This window comes from Lolium rigidum, chromosome 3, assembly GCF_022539505.1.
Source record: "Lolium rigidum isolate FL_2022 chromosome 3, APGP_CSIRO_Lrig_0.1, whole genome shotgun sequence".
Classification (NCBI taxonomy): domain Eukaryota; kingdom Viridiplantae; phylum Streptophyta; class Magnoliopsida; order Poales; family Poaceae; genus Lolium; species Lolium rigidum.
The window spans coordinates 37,064,362-37,083,724 of record NC_061510.1 but is presented as its reverse complement, the minus strand read 5'-3'; the positions used below and the strand labels follow the sequence as shown (position 1 = coordinate 37,083,724).

Here is a 19,363-nt window from a genome sequence, read left to right as displayed (position 1 = left end):
CCTACAACTACACACACAGAGCACACGTGTTTTGAGTTCTGACAGTTGTGGCACGAACACGGGTCCGAAGATTTATTAAAGGAACAGTGCTCTCAGTGGAACAGTGTTCCTGGTGAGACATCCCAAAATTCGTCCCAGCAGGGATCGAACCCAGGACGGGTAGCTAGGCCACTGCCTTTCGCTACCACCGCGCTAGCAGCGCGTTCTCTTCTTCCTCCAGTTCACAACTACTATTGCCAGAAAGTTGTGATTCCAGTTGAAAATGTACAAGATAGCAGCAGTAGATGTAGAAAAAAGGAAAAAATACATCCGGATGAAACCAAACCTGGGAGCACAAATATACTACTGTAGTGTTTACTTGATCCATTCAAAATTCTGGATGTAGGAAATAGAGAAAAAAAGACATCCTTCCACTTGAAAATGTACTAAATGGCAGCAGTGGATGTAGAAAAAGGAAAAAAATACATCCGGATGAACCAAACCTGAGATCACAAAATATACTAGTGTTTTACATCATCCATTCAAAATTCTGGATGTAGAAAAGAGAAAAAAAAATCCAGATGCACCATAGATGCACCAAAATCACGAACATACGAGTGTTTTACTTGATCCATTCAAATTTCTGGATGCAGAAAAAAGATAAAAGATACACCGACATGCATAAGTTTCATCTAGATTTGGTGAAAACACAACTTGAATGTTTCATCATTCTAGATGTAAAATAATGTTCGAAAGTACATCCAGTTCCAAAAGTTACTAACAGAACCTGGGAAAACTACTATTTGTTACATCCTTCGATTTTTCAAGATGTACAAAATAGCAGGATGGCTATCGATTCTCCGCAGCGCCAACTGCTGAGCTCCTGAAAGTTGAAAACTACGTGTGGTGTGTGTGTACAAAGCTCGTGCATGCAGCATGGCTGATGGCTTGGTTTCGTCAGTGTACTGTGACCTTAACTTGGAAAACTACTACTAATTAAGTCCATGGATCAGGTCTGCAACATTTTAAGTCTCAGAATTTCCACCAAATTTAGTCCGCACTGGTGCTAGATCAAGTCCAACAATACTCTGACGAATAATGGCCTAATTGGGGCTGGTCAGTTCTGCCAGAGGAATGGACCCAATCAGGCGAGGACTAACTATCAAATTTGCTCGCCGGATATCACTTGTAACTTCTCCCATTGACTGCAATGGTAACGACACCTCGCCTGAAAACTTGGGTCAGTCAGGTGTTTGCATCACGCAGAACTACACCATGACCAGGGCAAAGAGAAAGGTCTCACCATGTAGAGGGATGTCGTTGAAGTGGAGCACCATTGCAGCGCGCCTCTGGACGCCGGTGGCCGCCAGATCCCCCGCTCCTCCTCCGTGCCTCCCCCATATAAGCCACTGCCGCACCGCCGTCTTCCGCCTTGGGGGCAGGACACACCGCGAATCCCCGCCAACCGCACAACCAACACTCCACCATGGACGCGGCCCTTGAGAGCGACGACGCCGTTTTTCCCCTCTCCCCAGCGGCAAACTCCATGGCCGCCGCCCTTCTCCTCTAGAGCGCGGGCACGGGCACCACCAGCGCCTCCGCCAAGATCTCTGATCCCGTCGGTGGCGGCGCAAGCTATCGCTCGAGTTCATGGGGTGGGGAGTGGGCTGGCCGGATGAGGGTGGGGAGAAGGCGTAGGGAGGGGCGCAAAGAAGGCCAAAGCGCGGCGGCCGGAGAGGACGCTGGCGTGAGCCGTCGGCGGCGATATTCCTCTGACTGGCGTGTGAAAGAGGGCTTGCGGAGAGGAGGGGATAGAGATAAGTGATCTAGGGGCCACAGAGCGCGTGTCGTTTTGTGAACCGCTTTATCAGGGCCGCTCGATTGGGAACGGACGCGCGCGAAGGGTGAGCACGACGTAAGACTGCACAGTGCCCAGGCAGGAATTAGATTTTGCGTAATCATATTTCATATTTCCTTTCTGTACATTCAATTAGCCTTAATATGGCAAGTAATATCATCCTGCATGCTGTTGCTAATTGATCCTAGCTCCACTTATTTTTCTCTCCCCAATACGAGCCCGTGGTTCCCATCCATCCCCAACAACATTCGTAGGATCCATCTAATTTTTTTGGGAAAATTTGCTACAGGACATCGTTATTTTGTGGCGTTTGCCAAAACACACCGCCCGATTATGTCTTTGCCAGGTACCATTACAATTCTGTGGCACATTTGCCAGAACACACCACCTAGCTTAAAACGGAAAGTTTTGCCCTTTGTCTTCGAAAACAATCATCACAGTCAAAAGTGCAAAATTTATGGTGGGTTCTGGGCATTTTACCACCTTAATCTAAAAATGCCCTCTCTTTGTACAGTTTGGACCTTGTTGTTCCCTCTTGCTTAATGAAAAGGCAGTGCTCCTGCCGGTTGCTCCAAAAAAAAAAAGTGCAAAATTTTCCGTTTTTAGCCAGGTGGTGTGTTCTAGCAAATATGACACATAATTGTAATGGTACCTGGCAAAGACACAATTGAACGGTGTGTTTTGGCAAATGCCACAAAATAACGATGTCCTGTAGCAAATTTTCCCAATTTTTTTTGCTGGATCCTCACCTGCAACAAAAGCTCTTGGTCGCCGGCGCCACGGCCCCGTCCTCGATGACATGCCTCTAATCCTTGCTTTGATCGTTCTCGTGCCACCTCTCGGACCGTTCCCGGTCCGATCGGAATCTATGCGCAACCATAGAAGGAGGCCGCCGCCCCTCGCAGCCTATCTCCCCATCAGCAGCAGCCTCGCGTCCCCCGTACAAGCTACTCGCCGCCGTCCGTACCAGCCGTGTGTTCCCGGCACCAGTCGCCTGCTGACGCCCGCACCACCCACTTCCGCCGCCGGGCCATTTGATTTCGTCGCCTACCGGGAAGAGGCACTAATTCCGCCAATGCGCAGAAGTGGAGGCGGGCCGGTATGTCCTCTGAATACCGCACCGGCGGCACCTGCAGGAAGCCCACGCTACTTCCCTGTCCATGGATGTCCATCGGGGCCTTTGTCGACGGGTGAGAAGCCGATACGGGAGAAGCAGGTCCGGCGCCCCTCCGCTGCTTGGTGTCCTACCGCCTATGCCGTGTTATTTTATTTTTTTGAAAGGGAGGCAAAAGCTTTGCCTCTTTCTATTAATTAAGAAGAGAAAGCCCAGTTAATTAACGGGAAACCGGGCGAAAACCGTTACAACAAATCCACAAACGAACTCGCCCCAAAACATGCAACTCCACGACCACCTAGGCACACCAAAGACAACCCGCAACAACCACAAACTCACACATCAACCACCATATGATGGAGGAAACCCCACCAAAAACACATGAAGAAGATGAAAACCATCCATCAAGCAACTGCGGATGCCTTCCTTGTGGCGCCATTCTTCTTGCTTTTCCTCCTAAGATATTCCATCACCTTCTTGACTTTGTTTCCCGTAGGCTTCTCCGATAGGAGGCAAGCAATCTCTTTGGCGGAGCCAGGGCTAGCCGCCTCCAAACCGACAAGCAAGTCAAAAATCTCTTTTGCAAAGAGGGCATCGTACACAAGAAGCCGGCCGGGCTCAACCGATGGCGTTGCACAAGCCATCGTCGAGGCCGCAAGCGAATCCACCTCCAAATGCACCACCGATAGAGGAGGAGCAGACTTCCCACACAACTGTTGCAACTCAGGCATGAACAACATCGCCGGGGGCTTGACCCCAATGGTGTCCACGCTCTCACAGGCATCGTCGAGGCTAGGATCAACTGATGGCTTTGTAGAAGCCATCGTCGAGGCTGCAAGCGAACCCACCTCCAAATGCATCACCGACAGAGGAGGAGTCAACTTCCCACATAACTCTTGCAACTCAGGCATGAGCAACATCACCGGAGCCTTGACCCCAATTGTGTCCTCGCCCTCACAGGCAAAAGACACGTGGGCCTGCGGCAACGGCGAAGGACTAGCACGGGGGGAAACCGCCATAGAGGTTGTCTTCTCCAACCTCAACCGAACCGGCAATGACCTCACCGGAGGAGAGGCTTCGAGCACAACCGGCAACATGTCAAGAGAAGTCCCCGCTCTCACCAAGAAACTCTCGACTCTTGTGAGACAAGCATGGAGCTCGGAGCGGAGCAACAAGGCTTGCTCGCTCGTGGTAGACCGCACATCCGGCACAACCGGAGTAGGCGAAGTAGAAGAACGTCGAAGCGGCGGAGGCTGGTCAACATGCTTCTTGCCATGGCAAGGATGCACTGTGAGCCGAGGTTGGGACGACGCCATGAGGCCTGGCAAGGAGCTCAACGGCTTCCACGTGTTGAAACACTCGCGTGCTCGGTGGCCGGATCCGAGACAATGAGAACACCGGATGGGATCTCGACAGCCGCAGACGACGGTGACCCGAAACAAGCAACGACAAGCACCTCCCATTGAGCCATGCCGGGAGGGGACGGGGCATCAATGTCGAGCAGCCCGGCGGCGCCGGAAGGTACTTCCCGCCATCCCGCGAAGCATCCTCCTCGCGCCCGCACCACGCCGAGAAGCCGGAGTTGAAGACACGACCTTGGCGTAGGAGAGACGTCTCGCGTTGCCTCCACACCCGCCGGCACCAGCAGGGCAACATCTCCTTGCTAGGCTGGCGTCGTCTTCAGGGCAACGGGAGGCCGGACTGAGGGGCGCAGCAGTACAAGGCACCAGCCCAAACTCGGGGACGGGCAGCTGGGCGACGGAGCCTCCCGCCATGGCGGCAGCAGGGACGACAGACGGGGAAGGCGAAGGTGCGGCCGCAGTCGCGGGCTTATGGGGGCGGCGAGGACGAGCCAAACGGCCCCCAACATCCGGGTCGGCCTTGCGGGATGCCAGGACGGTCGCGGCCAGCATGGCGGCGGAGGTGGCCGGCCGAGCCAGATCGACCGGCGAAGGGAGCGCCGCTGACACGGGCGCAGGGGAGGCCACCAGCACCTCGCCGGGGTGGCCCAGAGGAGCCGTGGCAAGCCCGGCGGTTGGAGCAGCTGCAGTGTGCGGCGAGGTCGGGGCGACCGCCGTCGCAGGCATGTCGAGCTCAGAACACGGCCGGCGCTGCCACGACGAGAAGCAGGGCCGGAACTCGGGGCAGAAGGAGAGAGGACGCACGGGAGAGACAGGATCTGGTGTCGGTGGTGGAAGAGGACGCCGCCAGAGGGAGATCAGGCCGGCGGCGGCTCTAGCTCGCCCCGCGTCGCCATGGTCGCGAGAGCATCGAGCCGTTATTCTCGGAGAACTGGGATGGCAGCTCGATTCGCCTATGCCGTGTTATAGGTTGCATGAGCGGGATCTTGGGCGCTGAATCCCCAGTGAGGTATGAAATCGATTCATTCTTGTTTCTGTCTTTAGGCTATGAACACATTTTATATTTTGAGGAAGACTAAATATGTTCGGTTAGCTATGCTTTGTTGCCTTCCCCCGTCGATTAGGATTAGGTGTTCGTCTTGTCCTGGATTGATTTCTTCTGTCTGTTCGCTTTTTTCCACAGCAGATTGTGTTCTAAATGATTCGTTTCTTGTAGATCTTATTGCAGCTTGTAGAGCAAGATGAGACTGGCAAACGAAAACAGGGAAACCAGGCGCCGCTGGGGCAACTACCGGCGGCAGGGCCTGGGGCTGGTCACCGGGGAGAACGGGGAGGCACCGCTGGGGAAACAGAACTACTCTTATGTCGATACAAGAACATGCACGGTTGAATATTTTTGTGAAAACAAACGGGCACCGCAATTATCTGCCGCATGTTGAAGTTTCTTTTCACTTATTTTTTCGTTAAAACGAACGGACACGGCTTCTGTCTGCCATCAGTAAAAGCTTTTTTTCACAGTTTTTTGTTAAAAGGAGCGGGCACGTTGATCTTTTTTGTAAAGAGAATGGCACACGGCTACTTCCCGCTCAAACAACCTTACAACATCTACAGCTGCGTTCCCCGTATCTGAAAAATATCGGATCAAGCGTTTGTGTACGTCGCCGCGTGATGATGCTTTTAGGCACTTTGTTTTTTCAGTCGTGTCACCCAAACATAAATTCTAAAAACTTATATTGAACCGAAAACACTCAAATTTATTTGAATTTGTTATATATTACAAGGAATTGAATGAAAACCGACTAAATTTAAACACTCAAATTTATTTAAATTTGTTATATATTACAAGGATTTGAATGAAAGCCGACTAAATTTAAACATGAAATAAACTAATGGCACCTGCGGCGGCTGGAGCAGAAATTGTAGTCCTCGTCGTCCACGACGTCCTACCGCGAGGATCGACATGCTTCTCCTTCACCGCACAACTGGGACCAGCCTTGTTGTCATCGCACAGCAGGTTGACGAGCGGCATGCCGCTATCGCGGATGGACAAGGCAATCACATCCTCGATGGTCCCCGCCCAAGCGATGTGTTCGTTCAGCGACGGCATGAACGCGGCGTTGAGAACCCCACCGTGTCGCCGAGGTCGTTGCTGCTTGCGATGAGGCGCTATCGGCGGAGGAGTGTCGACACATCGTCGTCTTCCTCCTTCACCTCCAACTTCAGGACGAGGATGGCCGGTGCTGCCACCGTGAAAGGACACAGATGTCGCCTAGAGGGGGGGGGGGTGAATAGGCGATTTAAACTTTTACGAGATGGGCTTAACAAATGCAGAATTAAACTAGCGTTTACTTTGTCAAGCCCAAAGCCTATATACTATGGTTCACCTATGTGCACCAACAACTTATTCTAAGCAATGGTTCACCTATGTGCACCAACAACTTATGCTAAGCAATGCAAGAAACTTATGTGATAGCAAGATATATATATAACTTCAAGCACGATGGCTATCACAAGGTAGTAAAGTGCATAAGTAAAAAGATCGGGTATAGAGATAACCGAGGCACGCGGGAGACGACGATGTAGCCCGAAGTTCACACTCTTGCGAGTGCTACTATCCGTTGGAGCGGTGTGGAGGACAAGTGATACGCGTAAAGCACACGTCCGTTGGGAACCCCAAGTGGAAGGTATGATGTGTATATAAGCAAGTTTCCCTCAGTAAGAAACCAAGGTTTATCGAACCAGTAGGAGCCAAGAAGCACGTTGAAGATTGATGGCGGCGAAGTGTAGTGCGGCGCAACACCAGGGATTCCGGCGCCAACGTGGAACCTGCACAACACAATCAAAGTACTTTGCCCCAACGTAACAGTGAGGTTGTCAATCTCACCGGCTTGCTGTAAACAAAGGATTAACCGTATAGTGTGGAAGATGATGTTTGTTTGCGAAGAAGAGTAAATAACAAGTATTGCAGTAGATTGTATTTCAGATGTAAAGAATGGACCGGGGTCCACAGTTCACTAGCGGTGTCTCTCCCATAAGATAAATAGCATGTTGGGTGAACAAATTACAGTTGGGCAATTGACAAATAAAGAAGGCATAACAATGCACATACATATATCATGATGAGTACTATGAGATTTAATCAGGGCATTACGACAAAGTACATAGACCGCTATGCAGCATGCATCTATGCCTAAATAGTCCACTTTCAGGTATCATCCGAACCCCTTCCGGTATTAAGTTGCAAGCAACAGACAATTGCATTAAGTATGGTGCGTAATGTAATCAACACAAATATCTTTAGACAAAGCATCGATGTTTTATCCCTAGTAGCAACAGCACATCCACAACCTTAGAACTTTCTGTCACTGTCCCGCATTCAATGGAGGCATGGACCCACTATCGAGCATAAATACTCCCTCTTGGAGTTACAAGTATCAACTTGGCCAGAGCCTCTACTAGCAACGGAGAGCATGCAAGAACATAAACAACATATATGATAGATTGATAATCAACTTGACATAGTATTCAATATTCATCGGATCCCAACAAACACAACATGTAGCATTACATATAGATGATCTTGATCATGATAGGCAGCTCACAAGATCTAACATGATAGCACAATGAGGAGAAGATAGCCCGAAGTTCACACTCTTGCGAGTGCTACTCTCCGTTGGAGCGGTGTGAAGGACAAGTCACTCCAAATGCACGAGGGCCACCGTATTCTCCTCGAGAATTCCCACCAAGAGGGATGTCCTCGATCCACTATGTAACCTTAGGGAGGTTACCGAACCCGCACAAAGCTTGGGGCTATCTCCACAACTTAATTGGAGGCTCCCAACAAATTGCCACAAAGGCCTTGCCCTTGAAGAATCTCCACAACTAAATTGGAGTCCCCAAGAACACCACAAAGATGCCACTAAGGCCTTGCCCTTGAAGAATCTCCACAACTTAATTGGAGTCCCCAAGAACACCACAAAGATGCCACAAAGGCCACTAAGCCATCTAGGGTCCAAAGACCCAAGAGTACCAACCTTCTTGCTTTCACTTCCACGAATCACCGTGGAGAACTCAAACCGATGCACCAAATGCAATGGCAAGAACACCACAAAGATGCTCCAATCCTTCACTCTCAAATTCCAACAAAGCTACTAAAGCTATTGGGGGAATAGGAGAGGAAGAACAAGAGAAGAACACAAAGTTCCCCAAGATCTAGATCTCAAAGATTCACTCACAAAGAGATGATTTTGTTTGGTCAAAGAGTGGATCTAGATCTCCTCAATCTTTCTCTCAAATAGATGCAAGAATCATGGGAAGGGGAGAAAGATCTCAAGCTTCAAAAAGTCAACAACAATGGAGGAGAGAGGCTTGACAGAGAGGAGGAAGAAGGAGCTTAGATAGAAAAACCAAGAGAGAGAGGGGGCATAAAAGGAGGCCCCAAAAATCTGCCTGTTGGAGGCTGCTGCGCGCGCGAGAGAAGGGACCGGTAGTACCGGCCATGGTCGATCTGGCGCGGCAAGTAGAAGCGGGCCACGTGGCCAAGGCGAGAGAGGTTGCACAAAATGCAATGGTGCTAGATCACCAAACAAAGTATTGTAGTTTTGTAATATAAACTTTTAGATTATCTTGACCCACTATGGTTCCTTCATTCCTCAGGTTCAAGTTAAAATATTTTCATCTTTCTATGTTACCCAGTTGCAATCAAATGACAATATTTTGCGTTATTTCCTCCTTCTTGAACATGTTTTACTTTTTCTCTCTGAGCCCATTTTGTTTCTTCATCTCTCTTCAATTTTGTAATTTTCTCATTTGCGTTCCTTAAAGACTCCCGTTTCTCTACCATTAGATGTCTGCCCTCAGCCTTAAGCTCAAATTCATCGATGATAGATACAAGTCTTACTTTTTCTTGTTTGTAATTATTGCTTAGATTCTTAGTCCATCCTCTTAAAAATCTTCTCATGTGTCTAATCTAGTTTTGCCAAATCTCCAAGGGTGACTTTCTCCGAGTCACAACCTCCCATTCTGATTTGACCATCTCATAAAAAGTTCTTGTGGAAACCAAGATAATTAAAAGGAAAACAAATTTTTATTTCCTAGATGTGCATGTTCTCTGAAATCGATTGATAAGGGTGTGTGATCAGATCCAGTCCGTGTTAGTGCCCTTACTTAAACTAGAGAAAACTTCTATTCACATTGAACGCTAGCAAGAATGCAATATTTATTCAAATGTCCGATTCTCTCAGCTCAAGCGAATTGTCTACCCGATGTACTTTGGGTTCCAAAGCACTTGTACTTCGGTGTACTTCAGGTTTCACTTTGATTTCAACATACTTGTAGTTCGGTGCCAGCATAGGATCGCACTGAACCAATAGGGATTCGCCAAGGACGCCCTTTGCTAGTGGTTCTCCTTTATTATTAACTCATAAATTTATAATTACAATCAGTGAGTGAAACTGCAGTCCGACACCTAGATCAATCGAACCCCCAAACTTTGATATCCTGGAGATACACTCCAGCAGCACGAATCACTAGCTACCCCAAATTTCTTTCCCATGGAGTTGAGAGGCAGACTCCATGATATCGAATGTCGATCCCCAAATCCATCCATATCGACTATGCGGCAGATTCGAGGCATTGTTCGCTCCCTCCACACAATCACCCGTGTTCCATTGATCCATCCCCACCCACATCCCGCCCCATAACCCGTGTTCTCGCCCCTTCCTTTGCAAGCGATACGAAATAAGAATCGTTCATTTCATTATAGCCACGCCCTCCCCATTTTGAATCCCCTGCAGATGGCCCAGTTTCCATTCTCTCACCAGAGTAATTATTGTAGGGATTCGTAGCATAGAAAACAAAAAAATTACTACCGCAAGAAAGAATAACAAGCCAAGATCTAATCTAGTAGATGGTAGCAACGATGTGAAGATCAACATACCCTCGAAGATCGCTAAGCGTTAACGAGATAAATCTTGTGGTGGATGTAGTCGATCACTTGCCGCTTTCAAAAGCGCGTAGAAGATCTTGACGGTGCCACAATCGGGCAGCACCTCCGTACTCGATCACACGTACGGTGTCGATGAAGACGTCCTCCTCCCTGTTCCAGCGGACAGCGAATGTAGTAGATTCTCCTCGAAACCCTGCCAGCACGACGGCGTGGTAAGGGTGGTGGTGTGGAGATCTCCGACATGGCTTCATCGTAAGCACCGCGGGAGAAATAGGAGGAGGGAGTAGCTAGGGTTTGGGAGAGAGGGGGCTTGGGGCGCCGGCCTGGGAGCCCCTTGGTGGTGCGGCCAAGTGGTGACCAGCCCCTCCCCTCTCCTCCACTTTAAATAGGTGGAAATCCCTAGGGTTTACCCCAAAACCATATTGGATCCCAACTCCAAAACTTACCAAAATTGGGAAACCTAGACAAGGTGGGATTCCTCCCCTTCCTTGTGGTGTGGCCGGCCACCTTGGTGGAGTCCACCATGGACTCCACCTTCCCACTTGGTGGGTTGGCTAGTGACATAGGCATCCCCAATGGGCCTGCCGAAGATGGTACCCGGGGTTTACTAAAGGCACACGACCCGAAGAATAAGAAGATTCGGAAGCCCAAGATGCTATTAAGGAAAGCTAGAGTTGTATTAGGAAACGATACTTGTAATCTTGCGGGATGGGTCAGAAACCCTCCCGGACTCTGTAAACTTGTGTATTACGAAACCCTCGGCTCCACCTCCTATATAAGGGGGAGTCGAGGGACAAAGAAAGGATCGAATTTATCGTCAACACAACCCTAGTTTTATATTCGTCGAGTACTTTTCGGCTGAAACCTTCGAGATCTACTTGCCCTCTACATCCAACTAAACCCTAGTCTACAATCCGTAGGAATTGACAAGTTAATACCTTGTCAATTGGCGCCGTCTGTGGGATTTAGAGGCGACAAGGAGCTGATCTCGATGACACGTTCAAGATCGTCGACTTCATCGGTAGCAAGCAACATCATGGACAAAGGTAAACAGATCGAAACTGGTCTCGTTGATTTTGTACCTCACCCGCCCTCCCGTTTGGATGCATATGCGTATCTGGAGGAGCCCATCGAGATGACGTTGGGAGAGTTCCACTTCCGCGTCGAGAAGGAAGGATCATATCGTCTCGAAATTCCGATCTCGTCGGGATCATCGGCGGTCGATCCCGATATTTCGAATTCAGCATCGTCAACAGAGTCAAGCGACGGAGAAATTTCGTCGCCACGCTTCATCGACACCGGGGCAAGCGAAAAGCTCGCCAAAATCTTCAGCGACATATCCTTCGAGTCATCCGCGGACTCCGATATAAGCGATGACTCGAATAGCGTCGACAGCTTCAACTTCATCGACAGATCCACTACTGTGGGCAAGGTCTTCACCAATCTATATGATGGTGTCACCAAACCCAGTAAAGTTCAAAATTCAACATATCATCAGGTTTATGCCATTGGAGAAACAAGTCGCGATCAGGAGGAGACATCAGAGGCTTTCGACGAATTGGGAAATCCATATGTCGATCCCTCTGACTTAAGGCGAGGTTTGGGCACTAAATATGTCGGGCCTACACCACGCGTCAAAGTTCAACTTCCACAAGCAGCATGGGATAGAGCAGCGAGAGCTATGGATGGTTCTGAACCAATGGAGACAACCGCTACGGTGGAAGAACTGCAAGCATACCAGTATAGGCTCGCCAGAGCAGGAAGAGAATTGGAAAAAGAGACAGCTGCTTTGAACAGAAGAAGGGAGGCAGCTTCCGCATCAAGCATGTGAAGAGCAGAGTTAAGTCGACATTCAGGAACTTCGGGAGATAGTCATAGAGAAGCTCGTAGGAGAGCAAGATCTCGGCTGCAAAACATACCTGAAGCAGAAAGAGAGACTCTAATCCAAAACCTCGACATGTCCTTTATGTCAATCGACACGAGGGGGAATATTATTCCAAAAACACCGGAAGCAGGGTACATGGCGACACAAGCTTTTATCCTAGCGTCCAGGCCACCCCCCGGAGATCCAAGAGAAGCGTTGTATAACATGGCCATGGCAGGATGCGGAGCCATGGGAGCAGCGTTCGCAGCTACACCTCCCGAAGGAACTGCAAGGCAAAATAGTCTGAGACCTACCGCAGCAGTGCAAGATCCACCGAGAGCAAGTGGAGTCAGAGACACAACGACTCGAGCCGTAGTGGATAGAGCGCGACAAGAAAGAAGGGAACATCGGCATTCACCGAAGTTGCCGAGGAAGATATGTGTGGACTCCCGTGTTTTACGAGACGAGTTCGAAAAACTCGAGTCCCGTCGAGATTCAAGTTACCCGATAGTTTCAAGAAATTCGATGGCCCGCAAGATCCCGAGGATTGGCTAGTCGATTATCCGGAGACGGTGAAATTGATAGGTGGCACCGGGGCAACAAGCAATGTAGAGTATTCAAATACACCCGAGTGGAGCCGCAAGATCATGGATAAAGAAACTTCCTCCGGGATCCATCGACAACTGGGACAGCTTTGAGGATGTGTTCGTCAAGAACTTCGATCAACCCGCAAAAACCAAGCATCACTTGAAGAGCTGAGATCGTGTCGACAAAAACATGATGAATCGATGAGAAAGTACATCCAAAGGTGGAACATCATCAAAAACTCGGCAGAGAACATATCCGACGAGAGAGCAATATATGCGTTTGTGGCGTGAATTCGGCGAGGAGATTTCGTCGAAGACTTGGGGAGAACTAACCCAAGGACAGTGTCAGCACTAATGGAGATAGCAAACAGATGGGCAGACGGAGAGGATGCTGTTCATAATAAACGACACAGGTCACCAGAGGAGGACCGTAGCCGAAACTATCAAAATAGAAGGCGATTTCCTCGGAAATTCTCGAATTACGATGCTCCTGGCCAAATATCGGCTGGTTTTCGGGGAAACAACGGAGGAAACAATAGAGATGAATATCAAAGAAGTAATGTGCAGCGAGGCGACAATAGAGATGATTCCCGAAATAACAGGCAAAATAGCGGATCAAGGTTTCAGAGACCTTTCGTAACTCCCGAAGATATGATGAACGGGCCATGCCAGATGCATTTTTGTGTCGACAACAATGGAAGAAGGCAGTCAGGACATCTGCAGAAGGACTGTCGTAATTTTCAAGCAATGCTGCGAGTAGCGGGGATAGCCAACGCTCAAGCCGCAAATCGAAACCCTCAAGGGCCTACGAGTGAGATCCACTTACCACCTCCTCCCGCGGTTACAGACAAAAATCGACACCAGCTCAGAATAGCGGCAGCACCACACCCACCTCCATATGTGGACCCTAACTCCAACGGCGCGGTTTCGATGATTCAGAAAGGTAGGCCATCTAACAGGGCTCAGAACGTAATCTCGCGGCAAGTGTTCATGGCAGAGAAGATGCCTCCACCAACAATAGAGTACCTAAATTGGTCGGGACAGGACATTGGCTTCACAATTGCGGATCACCCGCAGACAAGTTCCTCGACCGAGGCAGTCAGCACTTATCTTACCAGCGGTGATCGCTGGGTTCGACGTATCTCGAGTCTTCATAGACGGAGGCAGCAGTCTAAACCTTATGTATGCAGATACATTGAGAAAGATGAACATATCCCTAGCAAATCTAAATCCAACTGACATGCGTTTCCATGGAATCACACCAGAGAAGCCGAGCTATCCGTTGGGAAGGATTAATCTCGACGTTCAATTTGGGACCCGAGAAAATTACAGGATAGAAAGATTGGAGTTTGAAGTTGTGGATTTCCCATCGCAATATCACGCCTTGTTGGGGCGACTGATGGCGTGTATTTCACACGTTCGTTGGGCAACCCCAAGAGGAAGGTATGATGCGCACAGCAGCAAGTTTTCCCTCAGAAAGAAACCAAGGTTTATCGAACCAGGAGGAGCCAAGAAGCACGTTGAAGGTTGATGGCGGCGAGATGTAGTGCGGCGCAACACCAGGGATTCCGGCGCCAACGTGGAACCCGCACAACACAACCAAAGTACTTTGCCCCAACGAAACAGGTGAGGTTGTCAATCTCACCGGCTTGCCGTAACAAAGGATTAACCGTATTGTGTGGAAGATGATTGTTTGCGAGAGAAAACAGTAGAAACAAGTATTGCGAGTAGATTGTATTTCAAGAAAGAGAATTGGACCGGGGTCCACAGTTCACTAGAGGTGTCTCTCCCATAAGACGAACAAGCATGTTGGGTGAACAAATTACGGTTGGGCAATTGACAAATAAAGAGAGCATGACAATGCACATACATATCATGATGAGTATAGTGAGATTTAATTGGGCATTACGACAAAGTACATAGACCGCCATCCAACCGCATCTATGCCTAAAAAGTCCACCTTCAGAGTTATCATCCGAACCCCCTCCAGTATTAAGTTGCAAAGCAACAGTACAATTGCATTAAGTATGGTGCGTAATGTAATCAACAACTACATCCTTAGACATAGCATCAATGTTTTATCCCTAGTGGCAACAAAGACAACACAACCTTAGAACTTTCGTCACTCGTCCCAGGTGTCAATGCGAGCATGAACCCACTATCGAGCATAAGTACTCCCTCTTGGAGTTACAAGCATTTACTTGGCCGGAGCATCTACTAGTAACGGAGAGCATGCAAGATCATAAACAACACATAAGCATAACTTTGATAATCAACATAACAAGTATTCTCTATTCATCGGATCCCAACAAACGCAACATATAGAATTACGGATAGATGATCTTGATCATGATAGGCAGCTCACAAGATCCGACAATGATAGCACAATGGGGAGAAGACAACCATCTAGCTACCGCTATGGACCCATAGTCCAGGGGTAGACTACTCACACATCACACCGGAGGCGACCATGGCGGTGTAGAGTCCTCCGGGGATGATTCCCCTCTCCGGCAGGGTGCCGGAGGCGATCTCCTGGATCCCCCGAGATGGGATCGGCGGCGACGGCGTCTCTGGAAGGTTTTCCGTATCGTGGCTCTCGGTACTGGGGGTTTCGTCACGGAGGATTTAAGTAGGCGGAAGGGCAAGTCAAGAGGCGGCACGGGGGCCCACACCATAGGCCGGCGCGGCCGGGGGTGGGGCCGCGCCGCCCTAGGGTTTGGCCACCCCGTGGCCCCTCTTCGTCTCGTCTTCGGACTTCCGGAAGCTTCGTGGAAAAATAGGCCCCCGGGCTTTGATTTCGTCCAATTCCGAGAATATTTCCTTACTAGGATTTCTGAAACCAAAAACAGCGAGAAAACAAGAATCGGCACTTCGGCATCTTGTTAATAGGTTAGTTCCAGAAAATGCACGAATATGACATAAAGTGTGCATAAAACATGTAGATAACATCAATAATGTGGCATGGAACATAAGAAATTATCGATACGTCGGAGACGTATCAGCATCCCTAAGCTTAGTTCTCGCTCGTCCCGAGCAGGTAAAACGATAACACGGATAATTTTCGGAGTGACATGCCATCATAATCTTGATCATACTATTTGTAAAGCATATGTAGTGAATGCAGCGATCAAAACAATGTGTATGACATGAGTAAACAAGTGAATCATAAAGCAAATACTTTTCATGAATAGCACTTCAAGACAAGCATCAATAAGTCTTGCATAAGAGTTAACTCATAAAGCAATAATTCAAAGTAAAGGTATTGAAGCAACACAAAAGAAGATTAAGTTTCAGCGTTTGCTTTCAACTTGTAACATGTATATCTCATGGATATTGTCAACATAGAGTAATATAATAAGTGCAATAAGCAAGTATGTAGGAATCAATGCACAGTTCACACAAGTGTTTGCTTCTTGAGGTGGATAGAAATAGGTGAACTGACTCAACATTGAAAGTAAAAGAATGGTCCTCATAGAGGAAAAGCATCGATTGCTATATTTGTGCTAGAGCTTTGATTTTGAAAACATGAAACAATTTTGTCAACGGTAGTAATAAAGCATATGCATCATGTAAATTATATCTTATAAGTTGCAAGCCTCATGCATAGTGTACCAATAGTGCCCGCACCTTGTCCTAATTAGCTTGGACTACCTGGATTATCACCGCAATACATATGCTTTAACCAAGTTTCACAAAGGGGTACCTCTATGCCGCCTCGTACAAAGGTCTAAGGAGAAAGCTCGCATTTGGATTTCTCGCTTTTGATTATTCTCAACTTAGACATCCATACCGGGACAACATAGACAACAGATAATGGACTCCTCTTTTAATGCTTTAAGCATTTGACAACAATTAATTCTTTTCTCATTAGAGATTTGAGGATGTTTGTCCAAAACTGAAACTTCCACCATGGATCATGGCTTTAGTTAGCGGCCCAATGTTCTTCTCTCACAATATGCATGCTCAAACCATTCAACTCAGTATAGATCGCCCTTACTTCAGTACAAGACGAACATGCATAGCAACTCACATGAAATTCAACAATGAGTTGATGGCGTTCCCCCAGTAAACATGGTTATCGCACAACAAGCAACTTAATAAGAGATAAAGTGCATAATTACATATTCAATACCACAATAGTTTTTAAGCTATTTGTCCCATGAGCTATATATTGCAAAGGTCAATGATGGAATTTTAAAGGTAGCACTCAAGCAATTTACTTTGGAATGGCGGGAAAATACCATGTAGTATAGGTAGGTATGGTGGACACAAATGGCATAGTGGTTGGCTCAAGTATTTTGGATGCATGAGAAGTATTCCCTCTCGATACAAGGTTTAGGCTAGCAAGGCTTATTTGAAACAAACACAAGGATGAACCGGTGCAGCAAAACTCACATAAAAGACATATTGAAAACATTATAAGACTCTACACCGTCTTCCTTGTTGTTCAAACTCAATACTAGAAATTATCTAGACCTTAGAGAAACCAAATATGCAAACCAAATTTTAGCATGCTTTATGTATTTCTTCATTAATGGGTGCAAAGCATATGATGCAAGAGCTTAAACATGAGCACAACAATTGCAAAGTATCACATTACCCAAGACATTTATAGCAATTACTACATGTATCATTTTCCAATTCCAACCATATAACAATTTAACGAAGGAGAAACTTCGCCATGAATACTATGAGTAGAAACCAAGGACATACTTGTCCATATGCTACAGCGGAGCGTGTATCTCTCCCATAAAGTGAATGCTAGGATCCATTTTATTCAAACAAAACAAAAACAAAAACAAACCGACGCTCCAAGAAAAAGCACATAAGATGTGATGGAATAAAAATATAGTTTCAGGGGAGGAACCCGATAATGTTGTCGATGAAGAAGGGGATGCCTTGGGCATCCCCAAGCTTAGACGCTTGAGTCTTCTTGATATATGCAGGGGTGAACCACCGGGTGCATCCCCAAGCTTAGAGCTTTCACTCTCCTTAATCATGTTGCATCATACTCCTCTCTTGATCCTTGAAAACTTCCTCCACACCAAACTCGAAACAACTCATTAGAGGGTTAGTGCACAATATAAATTGACATATTCAGAGGTGACACAATCATTCTTAACACTTCTGGACATTGCATAATGCTACTGGACATTAGTGGATCAAAGAAATTCATCCAACATAGCGAAAGAGGCAATGCGAAATAAAAGGCAGAATCTGTCAAAACAGAACAGTTCGTATTGACGAATTTTAAAACGGCACCAGACTTGCTCAAATGAAAATGCTCAAATTGAATGAAAGTTGCGTACATATCTGAGGATCATGCACGTAAATTGGCATAATTTTCTGAGCTACCTACAGGGAGGTGGACCCAGATTCGTGACAGCAAAGAAATCTGGAACTGCGCAGTAATCCAAATCTAGTACTTACTTTTCTATCAACGGCTTAACTTGGCACAACAAAACACAAAACTAAGATAAGGAGAGGTTGCTACAGTAGTAAACAACTTCCAAGACACAAAATAAAAACAAAGTACTGTAGGTAAAAACATGGGTTGTCTCCCATAAGCGCTTTCTTTAACGCCTTTCAGCTAGGCGCGAAAAGTGTGTATCAAGTATTATCAAGAGATGAAATGTCAACATTACCTTGGGCTTTATCCTTACCTTTCTTATTGTTTTTCTTTCCCTTTGGTTTAGGAAATATATGAGTTTCTCCCGGTATAGAGGTGAATTTCAAAGTGCCTTCTCCAACATCAATGATCTGCTCCCACTAGTTTCAGCAGGGATCTTCCGAGTGTGAGTTTTCCTGTTTCAACAAAAAGATAATCAATAGATATTGTTCTTCCACAAATAGTTGTATGCACACCTGCGGCTATTCCTTTAGGAATTATAGTAGAGTTATCAATGAGAGTTATCTCTTCTCCTCCTTCCTCAACTCCCCAAAGTTTCAAAGATTTATAAATACTTTCAGGCATAAGGCAAAATTCATACATAATATCACAGTAGGCATGGAGGGTTCGATCACCGATAACAATTTTAACAAGCAGGATCCCACAATGAGAGTTTAGAGTTCACTAAAACTTGTTCAAGACGATTACGAATGTGGCAATAGTTATCATTCAAGCGAGATGTACTTATCTCCAGATTATTTAATCTACTATATATGCTAGTGAGGACTGAATCAAAGTTATTAACTGAATCATGTGATGCAACCAACTTCTTTATGGCATTAAAAGCTTGATCCCCATTGCAATGAAGGAAATCTCCTCCCACTAAAGTATCCAAAGCATATCTATAGCGAACCATAAGACCAAAATAAAAATTACTAAGGAGCAAACTTAGAGTCATTTGAGGTTCAGTTTCACGATAAGAAGTAAAAATTCTAGACCAAGCATCCTTAAAACTCTCCTCATCCCCTTGTTTAAAAGTGAAAACTAATTCTTCAGGCGAAGAAGTAACAGGTTCAGAGCTAGACATGGTAACAAAAGTAACTAAATATTTTTTTGTATTTTTAATATAGAGTGCAAGACAAGAATAAAGCAAACTAGATAAAGTAAATGCAAGTAAACTAATTTTTGTGTTTTTGATATAGCAAACAAGATAGCAAATAAAGTAAAGCTAGCAACTAATTTTTTTGTGTTTTGATATAAGTGC

The 19,363-nt window shown here is 46.8% G+C and overlaps 1 long non-coding RNA gene across 1 annotated transcript; it reads right to left on the bottom strand.

Moving 5' to 3' along the window:
- Nucleotides 1-594: 594 nt before the first annotated feature.
- Nucleotides 595-1,396, bottom strand: LOC124695629. The gene is made up of 2 exons (XR_007000579.1): nt 1,283-1,396; nt 595-1,207 (listed from the first exon to the last, which is right to left on the bottom strand). It is a non-coding gene; the product is annotated as an uncharacterized LOC124695629 (long non-coding RNA).
- Between the last annotated feature and the right edge of the window lie 17,967 nt (nt 1,397-19,363).